General features: G+C 46.1%; 1 protein-coding gene across 2 annotated transcripts in view; it reads left to right on the top strand.

The window, feature by feature from the left end:
- Nucleotides 1-1,840: 1,840 nt before the first annotated feature.
- Nucleotides 1,841-8,768, top strand: part of LOC135915806 (uncharacterized) — a 90,917-nt gene continuing 83,989 nt past the window's right edge. The window contains exons 1-2 of one of the 2 annotated variants that reach the window (XM_065448948.1): nt 1,841-2,080; nt 7,727-7,880. The gene's annotated coding sequence lies outside the window, so the exon portion shown is untranslated. The remainder of the gene's footprint in view (nt 2,081-7,726; nt 7,881-8,768) is intronic. The other variant, XM_065448947.1, reaches the window with a different exon arrangement.

Below are 8,768 nucleotides of genomic sequence, written 5' to 3'. Positions count from 1 at the left end.
CGCAGCTTGGGCCTTGAAGCACAGCTGTCCATCGGGCCCATGACGCAGCGGAGGGGCATGGCCTCTCTCTCCAGACGTGGGAGCGGTCCGCTGCGCTCTAATCGCGTCCACCGACGGACCTCATGAAAATCATTCATCCATCCAGCCATCCCCATCGTGGGTAGGAGCCACAACGTTACTAGATCTAGTAACGTTGGAGTCACACGTGCGACAGAGACAATCAACAACAACAACGAAGCCAGACTGCACAAGCACGTTAACGTACGTTATCTTGAAAAGCCTCCGTGATTGCTCTGGTTCATCTAAACATTTCGTCTTCAGAACTAATTAACGTAATTAACGCAACCTAAGCGTGGAAATTAAATGATGATAATCTTCAATGTTCCTTCATTTCCTTTAAAATAACATCTCTGAAAAGAAGGCAAGTATGCTTGAAACTATAATATAAATGTGTATATGGGCTGTTGAATTTTTGTTATAAATTGACACCGAAAAAAGTGGTGTGTGTGCGTGTGTGTGTGCTGCTGCCTCAACCATTTGTTGTTTCTAGCGATGTGTGTACGAAAATATTTGAGCATTTAATAAGCCCAGAAAACATCACGAAGCCAGTATTTTTTTTCGCGGTTCTAAAATTATGTATGAAAGCACTATATGGGCTCAACCACGGAGGCCTCAACACATGTATGATGTCAAGACCTGGGAGGGGGGGTGGGGTATTCTGTAAATGATTACCTAGTGGACGTGTTCATTTCGTCTGATGCTGACGTTCTGATTGGCTGCGCTGGGGTAGGCGCCCGAAGGAGACAGTCACCTCCAGCCAATCAGCATTTGGCTGGAGATGCGAAGAAAATCCCCCTCCCCTTTGGCTCGCTTTCTCGCTTGCATCATCTACATTCAGTTTACGTGCTCTTAAGCTTGAGATGCACAGTTGCACTTGTACATTGGTGTAGTGCGCCTGCTTTATATGGTTGCATTAACGGTTAAACTTCTCTAATTATGCGGCTTCCGAAGATTAGCGTTAGTATCCTGTGTATATTTTGTTGAATTTGTGCGAGTTAGCGGAAGGTGAGCAATAAACACCGAGTGATAGCCATTTTGCCTTCAAGGCTACTCATCCTATTTATTTATGCCTAGGTGACGACACACTTCACCAACCTTTAAAATGTAAGCCAACTTGCACGTCGTGTTTATTTATTTATTTCTCCTTCTTTTTCCTCCCAGTAAATGACTGGCTTCTGAGGAGTAATTTCTCAGCTGGTGAGACGGGTAAGCGCTGAGGCGCTTCATGTACCAGCATTTCAAAGCCCAACCACCACTTATTCCATCACTGGCTACAGGATACGCGTTAACAGCCACAATAGTCAACGACGAGAAGCAATCGAAACATTTCCTGCGTCCCAGCAAGGGCTACACACGCGGTTGCCGAGGCTGCCGTCGCTTGAAGCAGACGACGATCAGCGCGCGGAGTGATATGCCGATGTGCAAAAAGAGTGGTAGAAAACAGCGCACTTGATTTATTATTTTTTCGTGCTGCATGACGTCATTAGAAGTAGTTCGAAAACACCGTCGGCACATTGAGTGTACACACTCTTCAATATTTTTTATTTTTGCTTAGACAACCTTATAATTAGTTTTTGAGGCGGCTACCGCCCTCCTGAAACGAGCGCGCTTGCAGTAATCGTTCTCTCATTTTTTGAACGGACCACGCGGAGTGATACAAGGTGTGCAAGGACAAGAAGAGCGGTAACCGCAGCACTCTATAATCACGTGATATGACGACGCTAGAAATAGTCCGCAGAGAGGGAGATGGGCGTCGCCGTCAATCGGCGCGGGCGAGCTGGCGGGCTTTTTCAGACTGGTTTTGGTTTCGCATGCGTCTGTGTGTGTGCTTGTGTTGGGACGCACACAAAAAACGGCTTCTTCAGAGGAGCCGCTCTTCTCGCTCGAGCTGAGCGGCTCTCTCGGCATTCCGCTCTCACTCGAGTCGTGTGCCGTGTGCGTGGCGCGTGGGTTCGAGTAACGGTCCATGGATTAAGTGGAGAAGCGTGACAGCCTACGTTCGGCCTGAAAAGAAAGAAAGGTAAGCTTGCCGCTCTCGCGCGACCAACCGACGCAGGTCACCTGCTGCTGCGTTAATCCCCCCGCTCGCTTTCGCTTTCCTTTGATCGGGACGCCTTTTAGCGAAGTTTAACGGAAAACAAGAGAAAGGAACCGCCAACTTTGCGGCGCGGGCGTTAAACGTTTGTTTCGGGCGGCGTGCGAGGACGTTTGTACGTTTGAATCGAGTCGCCGGTTCTTCTGATTGACAGCGTCGACGAACACGGATCTCGACTGGAGCTCGTCGAGGTGTGCCAGCTGTGAGTTTATACAGTGTCTCCTGTCGCGCTATCGCCGACCATCACGGTTCTTGTTGCCCTGTTGTTGGGTGCTCTTCCAAGCGCCGTCGTAATCACTGAGACGAGGTCGCAGCTGCGTAATATAATCGCCCATTATGATTGTCGGGCGGCTCGACGAAGCGCACGTTATACTCATTGGCCCCGCGATTTTATATGGATCGCAGTACAATGCTCATATGCTTCTTACGATAGTGAGCTTGTGCGCGGACACTGCTCTCTTTGTGTGGAAGTTCATTACATGAGCGCTTTGTGGGCGAAATTGGCGCGCGGTTGCTATGTTAAATTTTATCTCGGTGGCCGAATTTTTGTTTCGTGTCCAGTTTTCCTGTTCCTCCTTTTTTTAACGGACACCGCTTTTGATTATAGGGAATCATCCGATCATGTGCGCGGTTAGAAGATCTGCTTACCGACAAATTTCTTCACACAAAGCGTTCTTTCGGGGCCAGAGAGCATAAACCACATCTGCAAAAACATCTGCTTAGCTAGCGACAGTCCTTTCAATAACAAACAAAAAGTTACATTGACCCTTTGAACTTTCAAGGCACCGCATTAGTATTATATGCAGCTTCGGATCGTAGAATCCTCGTCTATTTGAAGCGGGTGACTGTAGCTCATCAGGCTACAGCTGTTCACGGCGGGACCGCTCCCATAATTGATTCAAAGAGATGCCGCCGACAATTATGGGGCTATTCGGGCCTGCGTGTTTGTGCAGGGTTTGCAATGCGAGGTTTATTTATTCAGATGATGGTGATGATGATGTCTAATGACCTCTTAATTAAGAACCGAGGCGGCGACAAATAGTCACATCGGCTGCTTCAGCTAGCCAGGCTTTACTACAGCTACATATTACCAGGCTTTATTACAACTCTTTATTTATTACCATGTTTTACTACATATATTGACTGATTGTCTATCTCTATACATTGAAGACTCGCGGTTCCAGCTCCTCCCTGCATTTTTTTCACCTGTACCCTGAATGTCTCTTGCTTGTAGGAGCGCATCTGGGAGGTGGTCGTTCCCTACGGTCCGGGCTATATCTTTACATTCAATTACAATGCTTACAAAGATGACGATGATGATATTTATAGGCATCCCCTTTGAAACTGGGCAGAGACAAATAGTCACCTAGCCTGCTTCATTTATTCAGGTTTTATTACATTTATCGTATTTTAGCCCATTTGATTTCGATCTTAACTTTCGTATTTCAAACCTCTATCACTATATTGTACCGTTACCTATGAGATAGAGCACTAAAGAGCACCACGCCACCTGGCGGCGTTTGATGGCGCTTTTGGCATGCACTGAAAACTAACTGAAGATCAAACTAACTCGAGCTCTATTAGGAAATTACCCTTCTACAATACCAAAATATCACTCTTATCGGGAAAGAAGGTTTCATAGGTCACAACAATATCATAATCGTCAGCCTATTTGTATGTCCAGTGGAGGACGAAGGCCTCTTCCAGCGACCTCCAATTACTCCTGTCTTGCGCTGGTTGATTCCAACTTGGGTCTGCAAATTTCCTAATTTCATCACCTCACCTAATTTTCTGCTGTCCTCGACTGGGCTTACCTTCCCTTGGCACCCACTCTTTAACTCTTAATTAAATTATGGGGTTTTACGTTCCAAAACCATTTTCTAATTATGAGGCACGCCGTAGTGGAAGACTCCGGAAATTTCAACCACCCTGGGGTTCTTTAACGCGCATCAAATCTAAGTACACGGGTACGTTTTCATGTTTCGCCTCCATCGAAATGCGGCCGCCGTGGCCAGGATTCGATCCCGCGACCTCGTGCTCAGGAGCCCAGCACCATAGCCACTGAGCAACCACGGTGGGTCATTCTTTAAATGTAATGGTCCAACGGTTATCTACCATCAATATTACATGGTTCGCCCAGCTCTATTTCTTTCTCTTAATGTCAAGAAAAAAAATTATTTCGTGGAGCCAGGTTCATTACTCGTTTAGAAAAGAACGATCAATTTTCCCTTTCCTTCACCCTCCCCTTGACACGCGTATAGAAATTTTGTAAGTATGGCGCCGGAATACTATTGCCGCTAACTTCAGTGTGACGTCATTCATCTGTGTGATTGTATGAACGCCGTCAAAACCACTGACGTCACGGCAATTGCCTAATGCAGGAACTTCAAGGCGGCGTCGCCAGCTGTCGTTCGCATCTTTTCTGTCTTGCTAAGCCTTTTCCCAAGACTGGCTATTGTATAAGTGTAATTTACTAGCACATTTTAATATTCCTGCGTGTCGTTTGACACAACCTTTATCGTGAAATCACTATTTCTCCGGTTTTCCACTTCAAACACTTCTAAAACGCAGAAATTTTTTTATTCGACAACCGGTGGAGCGATTTGACTGAAAGTTGTTTCATTTGAGAGAGAAAGCTGAATTCTAGCAAAGGTGGGAAGCATAATCATGAATTACGGAATGGGAGGTTCAAAAGGAATTGCCACAAATCGGTATAGGATAAACAAGTACAGAAGCACGAAGCTTACAAATTCGTAACATGCCGAATTAAAACACTCATTTAAAGGCTGTATATGGTAGTATGCACCTGAACACATCAAAGCTTGCGCTTACACCTCGCTATGTTGAAATGCACCCGTTTTAAACAAGTCTGATGACAGACTGGTGAGGTAAATTATTGAGGCTGGACAATCAGTCAATATATGTAGTAAAACATGGCAATAGATAAAGGCTTGTAACAAAGCCTGGTATAATATGTAGCTGTAGTACGGCTTGGTTAGCTAAAGCAGCCGATGTGACCATTTGTCGCCGCCCCGGCTCTCAATTGAGATGTCGTTAGACATCATCATAATCATCATTTGAATATGCACAACCTGCCACGTGTGTCAGTGTCCCGTCAGTTGCGCTGACGGATAACGAAATTAGTCATCTCCTTGGGCGTTAGCATATTTTTTTTTACAAATAACTTTTGCATGTGAACATGCGTGGGCTTTGTATCAGCCTTCTGACTGCGCATGTGTGGACTTCCGCTTCATGGAAAACCTTTCATTGTACTTCAGTTGTGAGCCTCTGTCCTGTCGCACTCCGTTTCTTCCCGCCCGTATTTCCGCTCAGCGACACCACGAGATACACCAACTGGTCCGACACTCTACGCTTCTGGAGATATAGTTCTGTAAACTGCATCCGTTATAGAGAGTCTAAAACGGAGAAATTCTGTCTATTAATTTATACATCGCGTAAATTTGTTACAATGTTTACAAGGGTTTTGAAGAATGTCCTGCTCACATATTAGTGGTAAATTTGTGGGCGTCCTACGTGATACATCGATTTTATCCACATTAGATATATTATTAGGTGCACTTTACAGAATTGTGGTATCGTTCTTTTTTCTGAGTTACAAATTTGTAGACTTATGTTTACGTTTTCTGGATCTTAGCAATTTTCAAGAGTTTTTCCAAGAGGAATTGGTGGTACAAATTGAAAAAAAAAATTTGAGTTCTATTAAATGTAACACACCTCATGAAGTTATCGACTTGCCGTGTTATATGTTACGGCATTTTATACAAACAAAAACCCTCGACGCGATTCCAGACGTGTGATTGGAAAATGAAACTCGTAGTCGCCCGTGACTTGCGACCTTTGCGTGTATAGCACTAGCCTGAAGAACAAATAAGAGAGGTACAGAGGGTGCTTGTCAGGACGATCCAGCACAGACGCCTCGTAAATGTCAATCGCTTCGTCATTTTAGACAAGTATCACGTGACATAGCTTCGCTGCGCGGCTCCAGTCACACCGCGCGATATCGCTCGAATTCGTTCGTGCCGCCGAAACTGTGCAGTCACGCAATGCGTATTTTTCTGGCACGTCGCCATCTTTTTTTCTTTAATTTTGCAACCAATGAAAGGAAAGAAAGAAGAATGAAGGAAGAACGGAATGAAGGAAACAAATACATAAATAAGGAAATAAATAAAATCCCCCCCTCCTCCCCTCCTGTGTACACTCTTAAAACTGTTGCACCCTTTGGGGCGTAAATTTGTCCCACAACAATAATCGTCATCTGGCTTGTTTGCGTTTCCTTTCCTGAAAACTCGGCGCTCGCTATTTCCTGTCGAGAATGCTGCGTCACACTGATAAGGCGCATGCCGTTCGTGACTGGGAAGTACCGGTCTCGCCGCGTTAGAGAAAGCAAACGCGGGCAAGACGGATGACGATTATCGTTGTGGGACAAGATAAGCCCCAAAGGGTGTAAATTTTTCTAAGAGTGTATATGCGTGCTCGGATGTGTATGCCATATGTGGAACTTGTCCTTGCTGTAGAAATTTATTGAGTGACTGATCGAGTGTTGACAGATGGGGCTTAGCGTACCGAGGCAACGTCGTCTGTGGGACACCGTAGCACCGGGCCGTGACGTAATTGTCCGAACGCTTAGAACGAGGTCGCGGGCTCGAATCCCAGGCGCAGGGGGACTGCATTTCTGTGGGTGCGAAATGCAGGCACGCTCACGTGACTTAGATAATTAGGGGGGGGGGGGGCACGCTAACAGGACTGCCGGGGATCGCAATTAATTTGGAGCACTCGACTGCTGCGTCCCCCGTCAGTCTTTAAAACCCAATTCGCAGTTTAGGGACCTCATGAAATCGGCGTAATATAATATAACAGCGTCTGAATCAGAGCCTCTTGGCAAATGCGTATATAGGTTACGTAAGTCCTGCAGTGGATGTTTTTTTTTTTTGCCGCCTTCTCCTTTACTCTCTCTCTCTCTCTTCATCTTTTTCTCCCCGCACCCCTTTCCCCGTGCAGCACTGTTGAGGTGTCCTCCTGTGAGAGACAGTTACGGCACTGCACTTATCTCTTCCATTCTCTCTAAAATCACTTCACACACACACACGTAAAATATACGCTGATGATGATGGTGGCGGTGGGCAATATACACGAGACTCGCATCTTTCCCGGTGTGCCTCGTATTTTCGTGTGATCTCCCGTCTTTTGCCTCACATTTACAGTCCACCCCGTACGTTAATACCGGTAGCATGCAATGATTGTGCACATTTCTTTCCAGGGATAGCGTGCACCGGTCACAATGTGTAATCTCATGCGGTATTCATGTACTCGTGCGAACCTTTTTGTCTTTACTAGCGTTTTTTTACACAATGTTTTATGTTTTTTTACCAGTATTATATGACAGTAGCAACTGATTTAAGACCATGCAATTGATACACCTGACTTCTGTACACTGTTCAGTTTATTTCTATTGACGTGCTGTATTTGTCATGAGCCTTGCCTGCCAGTACTCGGGGTTGCAAACCTCGTCAAGCCTGATAGATGGCCTTTTTTGTCTGTACCACACTGAAGTGATTGATTGACCGACCGACCGACCGACCGACCGACCGACCGACCGACCGACCGACCGACCGACCGACCGACCGACCGACCGACCGACCGACCGACCGACCGACCGACCGACCGACCGACCGACCGACCGACACGTTGTCGCGGTCACGACTTGGTAATGCCTGCCGTATTTCATACGAGTATCGGTCAGCGCATTTCGCGCGTTCGATATACCCAATTATTCGTTTTATCCGGTTTAGTTATACACGGATTCGACTGTACATACTTCTGAGAGGTCAGCCTTGCGCTTCGAACCTTATGTATGACATCGACGCATCATTGACCTCTTTTACGGTTCTCTCGAAATCGGCACGTTTTGGACTGCATTGCAAAGAAGCGCTCTTCCGGGCGTTCGTATAAGGTTCGTTTACACGATTTCATTGCGAGTGGGTCGAGTAACAAGTCAAACTGGCCCAGCTGATTCTACCGTGTTTCACGGGCATCATGGCAAGATAGTTGCGCAAGTCAACTCACTCCTTGTAGGCGGGTTCACCGAAATCGCATCGGCGCTCGATCAGCCGCATTTTGGCCGGCTAACCAGGCTCGGCTTGACTTCGTCTGGCTCATGTGGACGCTTACACTGTAATAAACATACTAGGCTTTCTAAGCGGTTCAAATTTCGTTGAAGCTCGCCTGTGGTAACTTTTAATTTCGCATTCCGTCGACGCTTCAATGTGCCGTCGTCGCCCGTCTGTATTTCTCTCGCAATCTTTGTCGCAGTAACCTGCATGGTATCCGGTCGCGCATGCTCGAATTTTTTTCTAGCGCATCACGCGCTTCAAGCCGCAGTGAACAAGCAAGTTCTACTGATTCTTGCCCGGATTATTAAATATCGTAATTCATCGCCTTGTCATTATCAGTGAAAGAACTGACTTTCCCGAAATTCTCCCACTTTCAGATTCAGATTCATCCGCTTTGCTATATTGGCTGTATAATAATTTGTCAACAACAGTGTTGAGTAGCTTTCTTAGTCTTTCTATAGCTGCCTTTCTAATTTCGCAAT

This window comes from Dermacentor albipictus, chromosome 10 (assembly GCF_038994185.2).
Source record: "Dermacentor albipictus isolate Rhodes 1998 colony chromosome 10, USDA_Dalb.pri_finalv2, whole genome shotgun sequence".
Classification (NCBI taxonomy): domain Eukaryota; kingdom Metazoa; phylum Arthropoda; class Arachnida; order Ixodida; family Ixodidae; genus Dermacentor; species Dermacentor albipictus.
Note: the sequence above shows the minus strand (reverse complement) of the source record. Positions and strands in the feature narration are given on the sequence as shown.